Source organism: Aotus nancymaae, unplaced genomic scaffold (assembly GCF_030222135.1).
Source record: "Aotus nancymaae isolate 86718 unplaced genomic scaffold, 86718_ANA_hifiasm-v0.15.2.pri h1tg000020l, whole genome shotgun sequence".
Classification (NCBI taxonomy): domain Eukaryota; kingdom Metazoa; phylum Chordata; class Mammalia; order Primates; family Aotidae; genus Aotus; species Aotus nancymaae.
This window is the reverse complement of record NW_026988432.1, coordinates 1,815,795-1,833,320: the sequence shown is the minus strand read 5'-3', so window position 1 is coordinate 1,833,320 and position 17,526 is coordinate 1,815,795.

Sequence of the window (17,526 nt, the reverse complement as noted above, 5' to 3'; positions counted from 1 at the left end):
TGATGGCTCCAACAGTGACGAGTATCTCGTCCCTGCTGGCAAGCTTCAGGCCCTTTCTGCGAGGACCCCATTGGCTGGCGTTCTATGAAGTTTTCCCCCCATACAACGAAAAGCCCAGAGACCAATTTAAGACATATCTCTAAATGGATAATGGACAGGTGGGCTACCAGCACCCTGGTTTGGAACAGAGCAGGAATATGCTCTCAGGGAGCACAGCCAGACCCTTCCAATGGCTTCCCTGGGCGCCAAGGTCCACAGTCCCGGAGTAAGAGGGGACAGACCCTGTGTCAGGGATACGGGACACCGAGGAGGCTCCCTTCCACTCCTATAAGCTGTGGTTGGAATTGCGGGACATATCCCAAGTCGTGCCTAACAGAGGAATTCCGTGGAGGACCTTGTGACGGAATCAATGTGGGAGAGCCTCTCCGAGTAGCCGTTTCATCTTGCGCCATGTCTGAGGAAACAGAGCAACAGCGAGCTTTCGCGCTAAGACGGTTCCTGGAAAGGGAAATGGTGCGACTTTAGCACCAAGGCCAGGTGGGAGGGGTGGTCGGAAGCACCTTGGGAGCCCATGGAGAAAGGAGGGCAGCGGCATCATCATCACATCCCAAAGGGGCGTGGACAGTATCCTGGGCCTACCCGGATTCCATGAAGCCTGCAAGGTCAACACCTTTCCTGCCAGTGTGACCAACTGCGGCGCCAGCACTCGAACTCCCCTACTGTTGGCCAGGAGGAAAAGGACCATCACTCCTCTGCCAGCCGTGAGCCCTGCTCAGTGGCAGAAGCCCCCACCCACGTGTCTTCTCAGTGACATTGGCCATGAGCCCTTCTTGGCCAGGCACAGTGGCTCTCACCTGTACTCCCAGCACTTTGGGAGGCCGAGTTGGGTGGATCACCTGAGGTCAAGAGTTCGAGATGAGCCTGGCCAACATGGTGAAACCCCATCTCTACTAAAAATAAAAAATTAGCTGGGCTTGGTGGCAGGTGTCTGTAATCCCAGTTACTTGGGAGGCTGAGGCAGGAGAATCGCTTGAACCCGGGAGGCGGAGGTTGCAATGAGCCGAGATCACGCCACTGCACTCCAGCCTGGGTGACAGAGCAGGACTCAATTAAAAAAAAAAAGTGGGAATTGGGAGAGAAGAAGGGGTGCAGGCCAGGGAGGAAACACGCTTGGCCTCTTGCAGTGACGCTTCTGTTGCCTGGGGCTGGATGCCCGTGCCTGACCATGCAGCTCAGAGTGAAAGCATTTGCTATCCCTACCTTAAAAGAAAAAGTTCCTATTGCTTGGTTCCCGATTTATCACATGAAGCAGAGTTGCATTTTTACATTTAAATGTGAAAACAAAAGAATTGCATATGTGGGTGGGTGGATGTATTGTTTTTGTAAAAGAGAAAACCATTCTGGTCTCCAGGAGTGAAATGTAAGGCAAGTAACCTGGTCAGAAGGAGGATCTGCTACGGAGGGCGGGTGGGAGAGGCAGCGCTTGAAAAGTCGGCTGTTCGAGACGGTTTTGACCTCATACCACATCAGGGTTTCTGTGCCCTGCCCACCCTCCTGGAGAGGGTGGCCACTGGCCAGGTGACTGGCAGGAGCAGGTCATGCGAGCCTGGCTTTGGCTGGAAGACACACAGGTATTGGACACACGGGTTCTAGAACGGGAGAGGGCTGCCTGTCGACCACTGTGGCTGACAGGGGCTCTGCGGGGGGTCTCTGGCGGGTTGAGCACGTCACTCATGCAGGCCTTTTGATATATTAAACTTTCAAAAAACTAAACAAATCTGTACTGGAATCCTATTTGTGGGGTTTCTGAGTCTTTCTGTTTCACAGAATTGCTTGTTTCAACTGTCTCCTTCCACTGTCTGCTCCCCAGAGGATATGGAGACAGTGCTAAAGTCGAAACACTTAAAATTTTGTGTTTTGGTGTCTTTTCTCTGAGTATGAAATATTCCTTTCCTTTGCTAAGATTCCTGAGGAGTTATTTTTTCTTTTATAGTAAAAAAAATAAACCCCGTCTTCAAAAAAATGACACATACAAAGTCACCTAAATAAGCATAAGGTGTGTTGCAACGACAGACTAAAACAGGCCTCATTTGAGACGGGGGGTCTGTTTGAATGGAAGCCGATTCTTCTCTTGAGGGTGGTCCCAGCACCTCCACCTGTAACCCACGCGGTCCCTGTGAGCCGCGGCGAGATCTCATGAGAGTCCACCTCATGCAGTCCGCCTGGGCTTACCATTTCCTGGGCGTAGCGGACTTTTTCTAAGCGCTAGGTAAAAAGCTCCATGTCTTTACAAGTGCAGAAATTTCTAAGAGGCCTGGCTTGAAGAGCCAGTTTTGCATAAATCCATCTCTCTTCCCAGTCTTTAAACATTTGCAACGTAAAAAGAGGGAAAACAAAGTTAGCCACTGCTTCTAAGGACAGAATGCGGGACCACCTCGTATTGGAGTAAGATTCTGTGATAAACACATACAGGCTCTGATCCGCTCCACTTCCTTTTAGGGCTGGGATTATGACCGATTAGCTCATGATAGGAGCCAAATGTTTGGGGTGGGGTGTATTTATTCAGTGCTAATATAATTATGTGCACATACCACAAGTGTTTGCGCATGCATTATCACCAGTAATACAGATAATCCCGAAACTGGATTCGGTGGGGAAACAGGGTCTGCGGAAGCTGAAGATCTCACCTGAGCCCTTGATAAACAATAAATGATAGCACGGGAATTCCCATCCCAGGCTCATTCCAGGCTCACCCCAGGCGCACCCTCACTCACAGCTTCTGACCCAGCTTCCTGCTTGTGAAATAAAGCTTCGTGTGTTCTCTAGATGACTTTTTGGTCCTCATACTCTGGCGCTCTCTGAGTCAACATGTGCATTCATCAGAAGCTCCAAAAATCCCACAAGAGTGGGACACCCATGCTTTGAAACTCAAAGCCAGGGCAATGTAAGCTCCCTGTGCTGCTTCCAGAAGCTTCCAACTGTTTGAAAGGCAGAGATCATGATATGGACATGACCAGAGTCTACTGAAAATCATGAGATCTATACATTTGGAAAAGATAACTTTATTTCTTTTTTTTTAACTCATAGTACAAGAATTTAATAAGTGACACGTCAGTACAGAAAAATACATCACTTGTAGCTCACCCTTTAACACCAGAATAGCCAAGTGAAAAATCAGTACAGATTTTTACTTAAAAAAAAAAAATCAAAAGTACATGTTGGAAATTGAACTACTATGTATTTTATTCTTTTTGGAAATGACATACATGTTTTCTGGTAAGTAATACTCTACCAAACATTGCACTATGCTAAAGCAGATAGACAACCTAAGTTATTTATGCAGAAAGGGTTTTCAGCAAACACACTAATATTCTATACGAACAGGATACCTTTTGGTCGATTTCCAGCACACAGCATACATTCATCAGTGCTCAGTAAAACAGTAACAAACACCAGCATAGAAAGCATTTTTGCTTTCACAGCACTAACAATTAAAAAGCACTCAGCATATTATACCTCAGTCTCTAAGTGGGTAATTGTGGAAGCTCCAGCATCATACCCACTAGCCTAGCCTGAATATTCACCTACAAAAATATTTTCTCAAAAGTAATGCTTAAAAGAGATTTCTAAAAAATAGTAGGACTACACCAGGACAAGCAGAAGACAGTGACATAAGGACTGCAAATGTTAAGGAGCCGATTTTCAAACACAGCTTTTAGGTAAAGGACGTCTCTTCCAGTTGATTCCTACAGGTAAGACAGGCTGTGATCACAGAGATTCAGAAATCTCAAGACGGACAGCTGGCTGGAGTAACACCCTACAGAAACATCAAAAACCCCATTGAGGCTGAAGGACTGAAACTCTAACCCATGTTTAAAAAAAAAAAAAAAGAGCTGTGGGTGCACAAAAAGATTCATGCAACCCCTGCAGGGGCAGAGGGTTGTGATGGGGGTTATTCCACACTGTTGGCACACCAACATGCATGCTGCGTGCCGGAGCCCCATGTGGAATGCTGGGCATGGGCTCGCTCCCAAGGAGTCGGACTCGGAGGCGTCCAAGACAGGTATTACTTGGGCAGGGGAGGAGTTCTAGGGTTACTAAGCACCAAGTCAGTTAATACAAAAAGGTGTTGCAGGAGAAACAGGTCTAGGAGGGTCAGGTCGTTGTGGTTTTGACCTATCAATACTAACATGAATAAAGAGTTACAGAACAGAGTCAGTCTTTCCAACATGTGTTTTTCTGTCACCATTAGCTGAGCCTATTGGTCTACTGGGTCAGTAACATCCGCAAAGACCCCATTCATTGCCTGGGAACCTGGCGCCACGGACTGCCTTGGGAAGCTGGCGCAGAAGACGATTTGCACAAGAAAGTCACCACGAAAGCCCTGCTCGAGTCGTCTCCAGCCGTCACTTTCTGCTTTTCAGTCCAGACACATGTATTCAAAAGCCAGAAAATCCACAAATGTGAGCGGCACGTCAAGCGAGTCACCAGCCTCCACGTTTACGATGCTGCCGTGCTGCTGTGAAAGCTGCCGTGTTAAATCCGGGAATCCACTCCAGCAGTTATTTTTCAATGTACTTTTCTATCAAATAAGTTCATTAAAAATAGGCATGTAGATGGACTTATTCGCTTCTGTGTCTTCAAACTCCTGGTATACCCGTCCATGATGGAACTCCTCATCCATGACAGCATCCTCTGAATATCCCATCACGGCCTCAAATTCCGCATCAGAGGCGGACGAGACAGGCAGCAGGAACCTCTTTTCTTCCAAGGCGTCCATGGCTGCCGCCTTACCCACCAGAGTGGACCAGCAGGCCTAAGGCTCCTACTGACCTTCGGCCCAACCTGCATGGAGGGCACAGTGAGAGGAGGCCTCCCTGCCCAGGCCACGCCCACTCACTGCCAACCAGGTCAGCGCCTGCCAGTGAGGCCCAGACTTGGCCTCCCGGGTGTCACCACAGTCACTCTGCCCACTGCCCGTGTGGGTCTTAAGCTGAGAATTTTATTTCTTCTTTTGCAACCTGCAGGCTGGGAGGTGGAGACTTCCATTGAGACCGAAAGCAGGTGGTTGGAGGGAGGGAGGTGGGGACAGGAATTTTATGTTCAACAGGTTAGCCAAATATACATATTTAACAGGTTATAGGAGAAGCTATGAATATTCATGAAGAAAGGTCAGACACACATGTGAGAGGCAAACATAGATGTTACATGTGTCCCATGTTCAGGTGGGATGAAGATGTAACATTAAAATGCAGTAAAATTAGGCTCTACATCAAAAGGTGCTGTGTGCACATCCGCCATTACCAGCCAGAGCCAGTCTGCGATTGCGATCATGCGGACGGCGGCTGTCAGGTCAAAACCAGGGAAGGGGAGGGCAGTCGGCTGCAGCGTCAGGAGGCCGCTTGAATTCAGCAGAGGAGTCTTTGTTCTTGGTTTTCCGTGACTGGTTTCTGTTTAATTCTTGAGGGAAGACGGTCTCATGCAGGTTGGTGAAGAAGGACGTGCACGGAGGTATGACTGACCTCCTGTCTTGTCACGGCCAGAAAACTTCCAATAGCTTCCAGATTCTGGAATGGTTTTTGGATTTTGAAATATCTGCATATACATAATGAGATATCTTGGGGATGGGACCCAAGTGAAAACATGAAATTTATTTATGTTTCATCTACACCTCATATACATAACCTGAAGATAACTTTATACAATACTTTTAATAATTTTGTGCATAAAACAAAGTTGTGACCACAATGTGTCATGAAGACAGGTATGAGATTTTCCACTTGTGGTGTCGTATCAAACTTTTTAAGTTTTGAAACTCAAAGTCTCAAATTTTGGAACACTTTGGATTTCCGATTAGGGATGCTCAGACTGTACAGTGCTTTAAAACTGTGACTTCCAGCCTTTCAGTGGGGCACCCCATCCGATTTTTAGAAAGCACCAACCACGTACTGTATTGATTTTACACACACCTGCACCACTGCACTAACACGCATCGTTTACCACAAACACACATTTTAAAGGTTATAATACAAATAAACAATATTTGATCTTTAAAAATGTTTTTGCTTTGACTCCAACTTGTGTTTTGAGTGCAAGCAGTGAGACTGAACATACTCCTCCCATGTCAGTTAAATATATACACCAAACACTGAAAGGGCCAGTGAGCACGCCCTGCCCTGCCCTGCCCGCCACTGTGGGGTCCTCGTTCACTCTTCAGGGATGTCTGTGCTCCTTGGACATGCATACATTTGGGGGATAAGGGACCAGGCTATACAACATGAGTAAAATGTGATTTTAAAAACTGAACAGATAAAGTTGTTTTCTGTCTGTTTTTGAGACGGAGTCTTGCTCTGTTGCCCAGGCTGGAGTGCAGTGGCACAATCTTGGCTCACTTACAGTCTCTGCCTCCTGAGTTCAAGCAATTCTGCCTCAGTCTCCCAAGTAGCTGGGACTACAGGCGCATGCCACCACGCCCAGCTAATTTTTGTATTTTTAGTGGAGACTACGTTTCACCACGTTGGCCAGGCTGGTCTCAAACTTCTGACCTCATGATCCGCCCGCCTTGGTCTCCCAAAGTGCTGAGATTACAGGCGTGAGCCACTGCACCCAGCCCAGATAAAGTGTTAACGGCTCTTCCTGCATGCGCCTTAGTTAATTATCTTGGGGGTACATTCACTGATTCATATGCCTCATTTAAAACAAGAACAGGCTCAGATCCAGGTTTTGTAGAGCATAGGACTTTTACAATTTCTGAGGAAAATAAACTCTTTAAGAAAAAAGAACGCCAAAAACAGCCTTATTTTTACAACACTTACAAATGCTTGTGACCCTCAAAACACGCAGTTAGGGGACTCCCAGAGCCATGGAAGGGACCCCTGCGGAGGACGTAAAACCACCAAGGCCTTGCTGCCTTTTGGCAGATTTGAGGAGGCTGCTCCTGAAAACAAGACAGCCTGGGAAAGAGAGCTCCTTTGCAAAACGGTGCTTAGTAGACTGGAATTTCAATGTCCTTCCCTGCCTGGGTCCTCTTCAATGGGCCGTCAAAGAAAATTCTCTGGTCCAGGCGAAACTGTTTAAAGAACAGTCCCTGCAGCATAGTGAAGCCAGGTCCAGAGCTGGTAAGAACAGGAGCACAAATGTTTAGATGAGACCAGTCATCACAGCCATTCACTGCAGCTGTCTCTCTCTCCTTTTCTCTCCCCTTCTAAAACTCAAGCTCTGGTCTGAGGATAGCAGTGTTCCGGGTTGGAGGACGAGGAGGAGGAGGAAAAGGATGTATAACATTTTAGTAAGGAACACTCTGGACTCACTAAAATAAGTCACGTTGTCAGCTCCTGCCCATTAAGGGGGAGGGGGGGCCTGTTTTTCCTATTCCTTATGGGCGAGAAATTTGAGATGAAACTAGCCGTGCAGAAATGCTGGTCTCCCTTTTAAGGCATTGTTTTCACTGTAAGATGGCAAAGGCAAATCCAAGAAGAGGCTGTGGCTAACTCAGGACATTTATGGCCCTGAAAAGAGTGAAATGCAGATGGTGGCGGTGGGATGTACTTGAGGCAAGGCTTAGCAGAGGGTTAAAGTGTGGGCAAATTCGGAGGAAGTTGGAAATGCCCAAATTGTATTTTACAAAAATCGCAAATCCATTCCCTCTTCTGACCCCTCACCCCAGCACGCCTCACACATCGGTGCCTGACGCCAGATCACCCTTCTCTGAGGCGCCTGTCCCTGACATGTCTCAATGACACAATGCCACCCAGCAGCCACACAGGTGGGCCCGACAGCTCTGCTCAGGAAGCAGCTGTGACCTGCCTTCCTAACACGGTGTTAGTTCTCTCTGGGCACCGAGGCCTTAACACCAAGAGCCGCAGGCTCTGTGCTCCCAACCACCAGGGGCTCTGGCTTCTGGGAGGTGCGCGAGAGCCAGCTCAGGTAGCAGGGAGGGGCGGGGCCTGGCCCTCTGCTCAGAGCCACCCAGGCCTCAGAAGCGTGGATTTTGTCTTCTGTGTTGCAACTGTCATACCTGGGGGATCAGAGACAGGCTCTCGCTCCACCACGGTCAAAGCACCACGCAGGCCTCTCACTGCCCCATCCAGCCTTGGCTGCCCTCGAAGGCTGCAGGCAGGATTAGGCCACCCATGGGCGACCACCCCAAGGCCTGTCCTCAGCCACTGTGGGAGCCCCCTGCAAGGCCGGATCATCACTGTCTACGCAGATCCGCGTGGGTCCCTTTCCTGGCCTAGCACCCCCATAGCATCCCCAACACACTGAGCAGGGCGGGCGGCGTCCTATGGGTCTGGACCCTCGAGGCTACCCCGAGAAGCTGCAGGAAAGGTCCGTGAAACAAAGGCTGATGACTCGGGACTCCCAGAAGACACAGATCTTGGTTTCCATGCACCATGCCTACCCACCAGGCCCCGCAGTGTCACGTGGCTGCTCAGAGAGCAGTCGCAAACCGGAAGTGGTGATCATGTAAACCGGAAGTAGTGGTCATATGCACAGGAAGTGGTGGTCATGTGGACAGGAAATGACAGTCACATGGCCAGGTGCCTTCCTAGATCTGCAGAGTCCATCCAAGCCATTGCCAGGGCCTTGTTAGGTCACGTTTAGGAAAGCTGGGGTCACAGCTGCAGAGGAGGGGGTGGCAGGGGTCTCACAGGCCTTGCCTCTGCCCTTCCTGGGGGCAGGATGAAGCAATCAGGTAACTCAGAGCAAGCGTCTGTAAAGAACCCTAAGGCCTGGGTGGACTCCAGGCCCAGGTGTTTGCTGACCCAGGTGCCCGAGCCTCTCAGGCCCCCAGCTCTCACACCTGTGGGGCCCCGACCACCCTGAGCAGCTTTGGAGCCGTTGGGGACAGTCCCTGAGGAATAAATAACCCAGCGCGTCTAGAAGCGAGGGGAGGAGGACCGTTCTAGAAACATTCTGCCCTGCCGGGTCAAACAGGGAGGGCATCCAAGCAACCTTCTAACTCTAACTTGGGTTTTAAACGAGCTTTAGGAGTTAATGTAAGGTCAGAATTCGCTCAGATAAAATTTTACCTGGGACTTGGTTTACTCTTTAAAAAATCTTTAAAGGAGGAGATAATCGTTCGCATTTCTGAATCCCTGAGACCAGCGAGCATCTGCGAACGTCACGTTATTGAACAGAAAGGGCAGGAGAGATTTTTGTATAGTCATTTCCAGGGACGGTAGGCGGGCCCTGTGGGCTTAAGGCCAGGCGGCAGAAAAAAGAGGAGTAAGTTAGAAATATTCGAGATTTTCCACTTACAGCTCTGGGTAGAGGCCAATATTTTTGACTTTTAAATATCCAGATGAGAGCTCTCTTTGGGTCAGGACCAAGTTGCTGTCTGCTTCCACATCCCTGGATAGCCTGGGCGCTCGGCAGGCCTGAGTCAGGTCCGCCTCCTTAGTTGCTACTGATGAGCCACACGTGATGGGAATGAACCGCTTAGCCATCTGAGCTCCTAAATCTGTTGTGCGGTCTATACCCGCGTGTATAGACTCGGGCCTCCTTCGCCATGGCGAGATCTAGCAAGGCGCTTCTTTCCCACGCAGCGCGGAGCCTGTGACTTATGCTCCGCTGCCATCTGGTGGCCCTACGCTCAAATTACAACTCCGGGGTTTATTACGGTGATTTTTATTTATTTATTTATTTTTATTTTGAGGGATGAGGGGAATCCCTTTCAAAAGTTGAAAACGTGAGCCTGAAAAAGTTAAGAAAAGTCAAAACACATGACAGGGAAAGGGAAATAGATGAGGACCAGGCAGGATAGGGAATCTGGACGACTCCAGGGTCTTTGCATGTTGACTTCCTTGAAATATTTTGAATTCCGAGTGTTAGGTCCACCCAAAACCAACCAACCACAACGTATACCAAACACAAAATTCCAATTATTTGTATTACATAACATTTGAGATTTTTTATTTCACTCTTTTTTTCTCCATTCAAGCGTCAAGCTGTTTTCAAAGAACCCTTTTAATGATGTCTGAAACTGAAATCTAGACAACTGCCGCTGACTGGATTCGACACCTAAACCCCAGCCCTTGCCCTGGACAAGATGCAAGGGACCCTGGCTTTGAGTAGAACCCGCAAAGAATGTAACACCACCCCCTCCAGAAGATAATCATCCACACCTGTGTCCAGCGTGATGGCGCGCCCTCATCACTCCCAAGTTCCGCACCTGTACCTGATTTGCATTTTTGGTAGAAAGAAATGGAAGCCAAGCTCCCTAGCAGGAGCTCGCGCTCATCGTTTGCATTACAGTGTGAGTTACTAGAGGGAGGCAGCGCCGAGCTCTAGGGCGCCAACAGGTGAGCGCCAGCAGGTGAGCACACCCGGAAGGAAATCTACGAGGTGGGGCCACCGAGGGCCTGTGTCCTGAGCAGGGTGACCAGTGCCACCCCCGTCCGGCCCCGGCTCGAGTGTGTGCAAATCCCAGGGAATGCACGGCCACCACCTGCTCTCTTGCTCCTCTCTTCTGAAGATCGTTAAAACAAGTTAAACAATGTTCATCTCCAGCCATGACCCCAGGGCCGCTGGCAGACGCCTGCTCTTGGCAGAGGAGCTGCTCTGGGCAGCCTGTCCTGGCCAGCAGGAAATAACACCAAACAGCCACTTCCCGGGTGATTCCAGGCAGATCCAGGGCTCCTTTGATGATCCAGAATCAGGACTCAGAGGACTTATTAAAGGCCTCGGGCTCTCCAGAGGGCCCCACTTGTCAGAGTCATTTCACTCCCAAACATCTTGGCCAATTCCTGATGCCAGCAACCTAGCTGGGTGGGGGTGGCGCGGTGAGTCCATGGGAAATCCAGGCTGTTGGCCTTGTGACTCGGGAGTTAGCAAGAGTTGCTTCTTGTAGCTGGCTCAGTGTAAGTAAGGCCTCTGCAGTCGGTTTATAGGCTCTGCATATCCCGGCAGTTCCCTGAACCTCCCATCCCTCCGAGGCCCAGGAGAGTTGACTGAGGCCATCTTTTCTGTCTCAGAAGGTCAGTGCCCTGGGAAGGGCAGCACACCGACTTTCCTCACTCTGCCCGCTGCTCCACGTCTGGTGCACGGGACGGGCTCTGCGAGGTTGCCTCGACTCTCTTCCCCTTGACGTTTTCTGGCCCTAAAAAATTATTAAGGTTTTCCCTATCCTAAAACTCAGTCCTTCTGAGTTGGCTTGGCCTTCGGTGGATTCGAGATGAGGATCTGGGGCCCCTGAAACGTTGAGTCAAACCTGGTTCTAGCGACCAGCCGTGGGTCCCTGGGCAAGTAACCTGCCCTTTCTGGGCTGAACTTTCCTTCTATGTCAATGAAGGCAATAGTAGCGTGGAGCAGGGTTATTGGAAGCAGTAAAGTGAGACACTGTGTGTAAAGGTGAGTGCTCAGCTGGGCCGAGACCATGGTAAGAGCTCAGCAAACACCGGAGCCTCCGGGTGTCTGTGCTCATTGCCTTCCCTGTTCTGCACCTGGGGAAGACGCCCTGCGCCTGGCGCTCACCTGCGCCGTGGACCCAGGCCGCACAGTGGTTCCCACGCCGCAGAGCCCACCCTGCCCCTCCATTGGTGACCGCTGCTCTTCAGAGCCATGCACTCCCTCAGCTTCTACTTCAATTCTTCACACTTGTTGAGGCCTTTGGCCTTAAGCTTTGCTGAGCCAGGTCGGGGAGGGGAAGGGCAGAGGCGAGGAAAGAAAGGAAGCGAAGTGCGTGCGGACGGTGAGGCCGGGGCTCTGCCATTCACCGCAGTCCTTCGTTCACGGCTGGGAAGTGAAACACCGAGACCCAGAGAATCCAATACTAATACGGGGCCCAAGTTAGAAGGCAAGTACACGACAAAGATACAGCATGACCTCAGCGCCACCCGAACACAAAGGACGACTCTTCTCAGGCGCGTCGCATCTGGGCCTGTCAGGAGGCAGGCTTCCTCCCGCTCCCTGCCCCTTGTCAGATTCTGTCATAATCGACTTCCCAGGAAACTTGGATATTCTGTTTTATTTAAGGAACTGAGAGTAAGGAAGATTCTCTGACAAAATTGCAGGAAATGCATCGTGTCCTTCTTTCTCATTTCTTGCACGAACGAGCCGGTGTGAGGGGCCTAGCCCGGCGGCGGGGTCAGGGATTCTGGCCTGTGGGTGTAGGAAGCAGACAGCTTAAGTTTTAGAGCGGCTCTGTGGGCGCTTTACAGCTTCCTCTCCTAACTACTCAGGCCGTAAAACTCTAGCCTGCTAGTCTCCACACTCATGGGGAGTGGTCCCGTGCCCCAGCAAGGCCTGCAGACACAGCACAGGCCACACATGGCCCATAAATAATGTGCACATTGAGCCCAGCCTCAGCTGGTGAGGTCGGCCGTCCGGAGCCCATGGACTTGTGACAGCCTCAGTGAGCCCTCCAGACTGCCCAAGACGGGGGCGACACTTCCTGGTGGTGGGGACCCCACAGCATCGGCATTAGGTTAGACAGAGGCAGCAAGGATCAGTTCTGCAGGAAGACAGGGAGTGCCTGATGGGATAGCATCACTAGTGCTGCAGGCTTGTGCCTTTTCTGGATGCTTCCATGGTGCGGGTCGCTGCAGTCCAGGTTAGGGGAGGAGAAGGACAGAGGCGAAGAGTCCGGACTGCAGTGACCTGCTCAGCCCTGTCCCATTCCAGGCACACGGTCACCTTGCTGAGAGTGAGGAGACAGAGCTCACAGGCTGGGCAGAGGGACACAGAGACCCAGGGGCTGAGCAGGGTCTAAGGGAATGTGAGGCTGTGGGGAAATTATTGTGGGAGCCGGTGGAAGTGCATGGGACCCACAGCCCCTGACCAGGGCTCCTGCATCTTCCAGCAGCCTGGGCATGCGGAGCAACCCCACCACCAAGCCCAGCCCTGCTCTGAGCCTTGGAGTGCTGGGGTCAGGACAGTGAGGACACCAGGCCCACCTCTCCTGCCGCTTCAGGGTCTTGGGGTGTAGTCCTTACCAGACACTAAACTTCTGTACCTAATCATACAGAGGCAAGTGGAATTGACAAGGGGTCATGAGCAGCATGACTTCTGACCTAGAGCATCGACTGCTCATGTGGCCCGCACCAGGGTCTGCACTGGTCTGAACGTGTCTCCTCCAAAATCCAAGTGCTGAAACTCAATGCCTAACGGCATTGGGAGGTGGGGCCTTTGAGAGGTGATTAGGCCATGAGAACTCCTCCCCAATGAATAGGGTTAAGGCCTTCATAAAAGAGACTTCACACAGGGTGTGGCACCTTTCTCTCCCCATGTAAGGACACAGTGTTCCTCCCCTTCAGAGGACACAGCATCAAGTCACCATCTGGAAGGAGAGAGAGCAGTCTTCACCAGACACAGAACCACCAGGGCCTTGAACTTGGACTTCCCAGCCTCCAGAACTATGAGAAATTCGTTTCTGTTCTTTATAAATTATCCAGTCTGGGGTATTTGTTGTAGCAGCACAAATGAACTAAGACGTGGCCTTGACATGCGCTGAGCCCACAGTTTTCCTGTAAAATGAAAATATCTGCACCTATCCCAGGGGCCGCTGTGAGGTCTGAAGATAATGTGCCCATCACCAGCAGAGAGCAGGAGCCTTGTCCCAGGTGGTTGCCAGGGCGATGAAGCCTGTCTCCCCAGTGGGACTCAGGGACACACTCACGCAGGCGGGGTTCTTAGGACTCCTCCAAGTCATTTCTAACGCATGGAACTTGTGGGTTATTTCCCCTTTGTTTCACGTCCTCCGTCGAGGGAACCTGGGTCCTGGGAGGAAGCTGCCAGCATGGCCATGGGAGGAAGCCCTGAGCAGGAAGGGGGAAGCTGACAGCCCAGTCTCTCCCTTGACCAAGGAGCCCTGACGGCTGGCCGTCAGACACTGCCTGTGATGAGGTCGGGGCCACCCGGCAACACTTTCCAGGGAACGGAAGGCTGGATATGTGCTGGGCACCTGCATGCTGGTGCCGGGGATTTCACCACGGGAGGTTGAAGGAACCCCCTCCTGAGTCTGTATCTGTGAGGTTGGGGAGTGGGCGGGAGCCACTCTCTGAGGACAGACGGCAGATTTTTCTAGGATTCCTGTTGGATGGCGTTACAGTAAGTGAAGGAAAACCCCAGGAGTAAGGAAAGTCTCGTGGTCTCGAGCACAGAACACATTTTGTGTGTGTGTGAAGAGCCAGACAGTAAACGTTTTAGGTTTTGTAGACTGCAGTCTGATTCCGTGGCAGAAGCGGCCACACACTATGCAGAAGTAAGTGAATGTGACTCTGTTCCAATAAAACTTTATTTAAAATAGTAAATAGTGAGTGCAGTTGGTTCTCAGGCCTAGATCGCCAACCCCTGGTACAGGGAAAGAGCATAGACACTGCCAAGAGTCCCACAACCTAATCCCTGTTCTGCGGGGCCAGTCTGTGGCCTTAGGCGAATGCTGTGTCCCTCTGAGCCTGTCTGCTCGCTGGTAGAAAGTGGTTAGCAAGAGCCGCCTCTTAGAGTTGTGATAATACATGCAAAGCCCCCAGCACGCTGCCGACCTCGAGGTGGATGGCCAGGAGCAGCCCAGTGTTCTGTTGCCCTCGGGGTCTGTCATGAAGGTCTGTTGCCTCATTTATTGGACCTGACTCAGAGCGAATGAAGAATCTCTTGCTCTATCTGTATTCTTAAAGTAGGTCTTTCCAAACTCACTGACGTGTTATTTCAAACAGTCTGGCAGCATCCAGGGCTGCGTGGAGTCCCCTGGTAATTCCCCTGCACCAGAACGTTGCCTGCCCTAATATTTAAAGTTATAATGGAATCCAGAACAGATGTGCCAGATCTAGGGAGGCCTAGAGCAACCTGCATTTGTTTCTTGGGAATGCCCCTCCTAAGCACATTTTGAGCAGACATTGGTGATAAAAGCCAGGCCATCAAAGACCCCAGCATGCTCTAAACTCTGCCATTGTGCCTATTTGTGTCAAAGAAGATCTGGGAGGTACGGATAAATGAAACGAAACTAACTAAATTTATGACTTGAACTTTCACTAAGCTATCTGTTTGAAAAATGTTGCTGATGGCTGGTCCGAGTGCAGTGGTGTTTACAACTAATTGATCACAACCAGTTACAGATTTCTTTGTTCTTTCTCCACTCCCACTGCTTCACTTGACTAGCCTTTAAAAAAACAAAAAAAGAAAAAAAGAAAAAAGAAAAATGTTGCTGATTAGAGGAAAGAGAATTTAGATAGATAAAAATTAGATAGCATTCAGATGGGTGGAGCTCTTAACTATGACATCAGTCAGTACTAACTTATGTTGGACACGAACTGAGAATATGAAGTAGAAGAGATGGGATAATTACAAATATTACAAATATTTGTAAACTAAAGTAAGAAGAAAACAATGCTACTTTTATATCCAAGCTCGTGCTCTTGCTAAATAGAAAAGTTATTACAAAGATAATAAAAGTGGTGAGACTGGTTTCAACGCTCTCATGAAGGTTGCATATGGTTAGGAAAAGAAAGAATAGGTTTTTGTTTTTTTTTTGAAAGAAAGAAAGAAAAAGAATAAAGAAGAGAGAGAGAGAATGGGAGTATTGCTTTCTTGCCCAGGCTAGAATGCAGTTTAGTAATGGGTATTGAAAACCTCTTTTATACGAATAATTATACTTGATGTAAACAGGAAGGAATAAGGGAAGAAAATAACAAACGAGCAGCCAACCAATATTTCATTTAAACCTATGAAATGCTATGCTATTACTGAGGAGTGATTTACTTCCAATTATGTAGTCACTTATGGAGTAGGTGTGAGGTGGTAATGTATGTTTTATGTATTTGAAGTGGAGAGTTCTATAAATGTTTATTAAGTTTACTTGTTCTGGGTCTGAGTTCAAGTCCTGGATGTCCTTGTTAATTTTCTGTCTCGTTGATCTATAGAATCGTTAGCTCTTCTTGTTACATTGATCCTTTTGCCATTATGTAATGTCCTTCTTTGCCTCTTTTGTTCTTTGTTACTTCAAAGTCTACTTTATCAGAGGCGAGAATTGCATCTCCTGCTTTTTATTTGTTTATTTTTACTCTCTGGTTGATAAATCTTCCTCCTCCTCTTTGTTTTGAGTCTTTGTGTATCGTTGCATGTGAGATGGGTCTGGATGCAGCATAGCAATGGGTTTTGGCTTTTTATCCGATTAGAATATATATAACTTTAATACTAGCATTTGATGCTAGCTGGCTGTTTTGCCCATTAGTTAGTGTAAATTTTTCGTTGTGTTAATGTTCTTTTCTTTTTGATATATTTTTGGAAAGGCTGATATTAGTTGTTCCTTTATATGTATAGTGCTTCTTTCAGAAGCTCTTGTAAAGCAGGCCTGGTGGTGGTGAACTCTCTAAGTACTTGTTTGTTCGCAAAGGATTTAATTTTTCCTTCGATTATAAAGCTTAGTTTGGCTGGATAGGAAATTCTGGGTTGAAAGTTCTTTTCTTTAAGGATGTTAAATATTGGTCCCCACTCTTTTCTGGCTTGTAGGGTTTCTGCTGAGAGATCTGCTGTAAGTCTGATAGGTTTCCCTTTATGGGTAACCTGACCTTTCTCTCTGGCTGCCCTTAGTATTTTCTCCTTCATTTCAACCCTAATAAATCTGGCGATTATGTGCCTTGGGGTTGGTCTTCTTGAAGAATATCTTTGTGGTGTTCTCTGTGTTACCTGGAGTTGAATATTACCCTGCCTTGCCAGGTTGGGAAAATTTTCCTGAATGATATCCTGAAGAGTATTTTCCAACTTGGATTCATTCTCTTCATCACATTCAGGTACACCTATCAAACGTAAATTAGGTCTTTTCACATAGTCCCATATTTCCTGGAGACTTTGCTCATTCCTTTTCATCCTTTTTTCTCCAATCTTGTCTTCTCGTTTCATTTCACTGAGCTGGTTCTCGACTTCTGATGTCCTTTCTTCTACTTGATCAATTCGACTGTTTAAACTTGTGCATGCTTCGCGAAGTTCTCGTGTTGTGTTTTTCAGCTCCATCAATTCACTTATATTCCTCTCTAAATTGTCCATTCTCATTAACATTTCGTCAAACCTTTTTTCAAGGTTCTTAGTTTCTTTGCATTGGGTTAGAACAAGTTCTCTTAATTCACAGAAGTTTCTTATCACCCACGTTTTGAAACCTGCTTCTGTTATTGGAACACACTCATAATCTATTAAGCCTTGTTCCGTTACTGATGAGGAATTGCAATCCCCTGTAGAGGGAGAGGCATTCAGATTTTGAGTATTCTCTGCCTTTTTACGCTGATTTCTTCCCTTCATTATATATTTATCCGTCTGTTGTCTTTGTAATTACCGACTTTCTAACTAGGTCTCTGAGCAGACGTCCAACTTGTTAATTCCCAGCGCCAAAATCTGAGCAGTCCACTGCGCCGGCCAAAACCGCGGTGTTAAGATTGATGGTGCTTTTCTGCCCGGGAATATCCGGACTCTGCACCAAAAACTGGCGCGCTAAGGCACCAGCAAAACCGCCGCGCCGGCCACAAGAGTCGCCCTGGCGACACGTGGGGCTTCTCTGCTGGGAATCTCCTGGTCCGTGAGCAACAAATATTCGTCTGA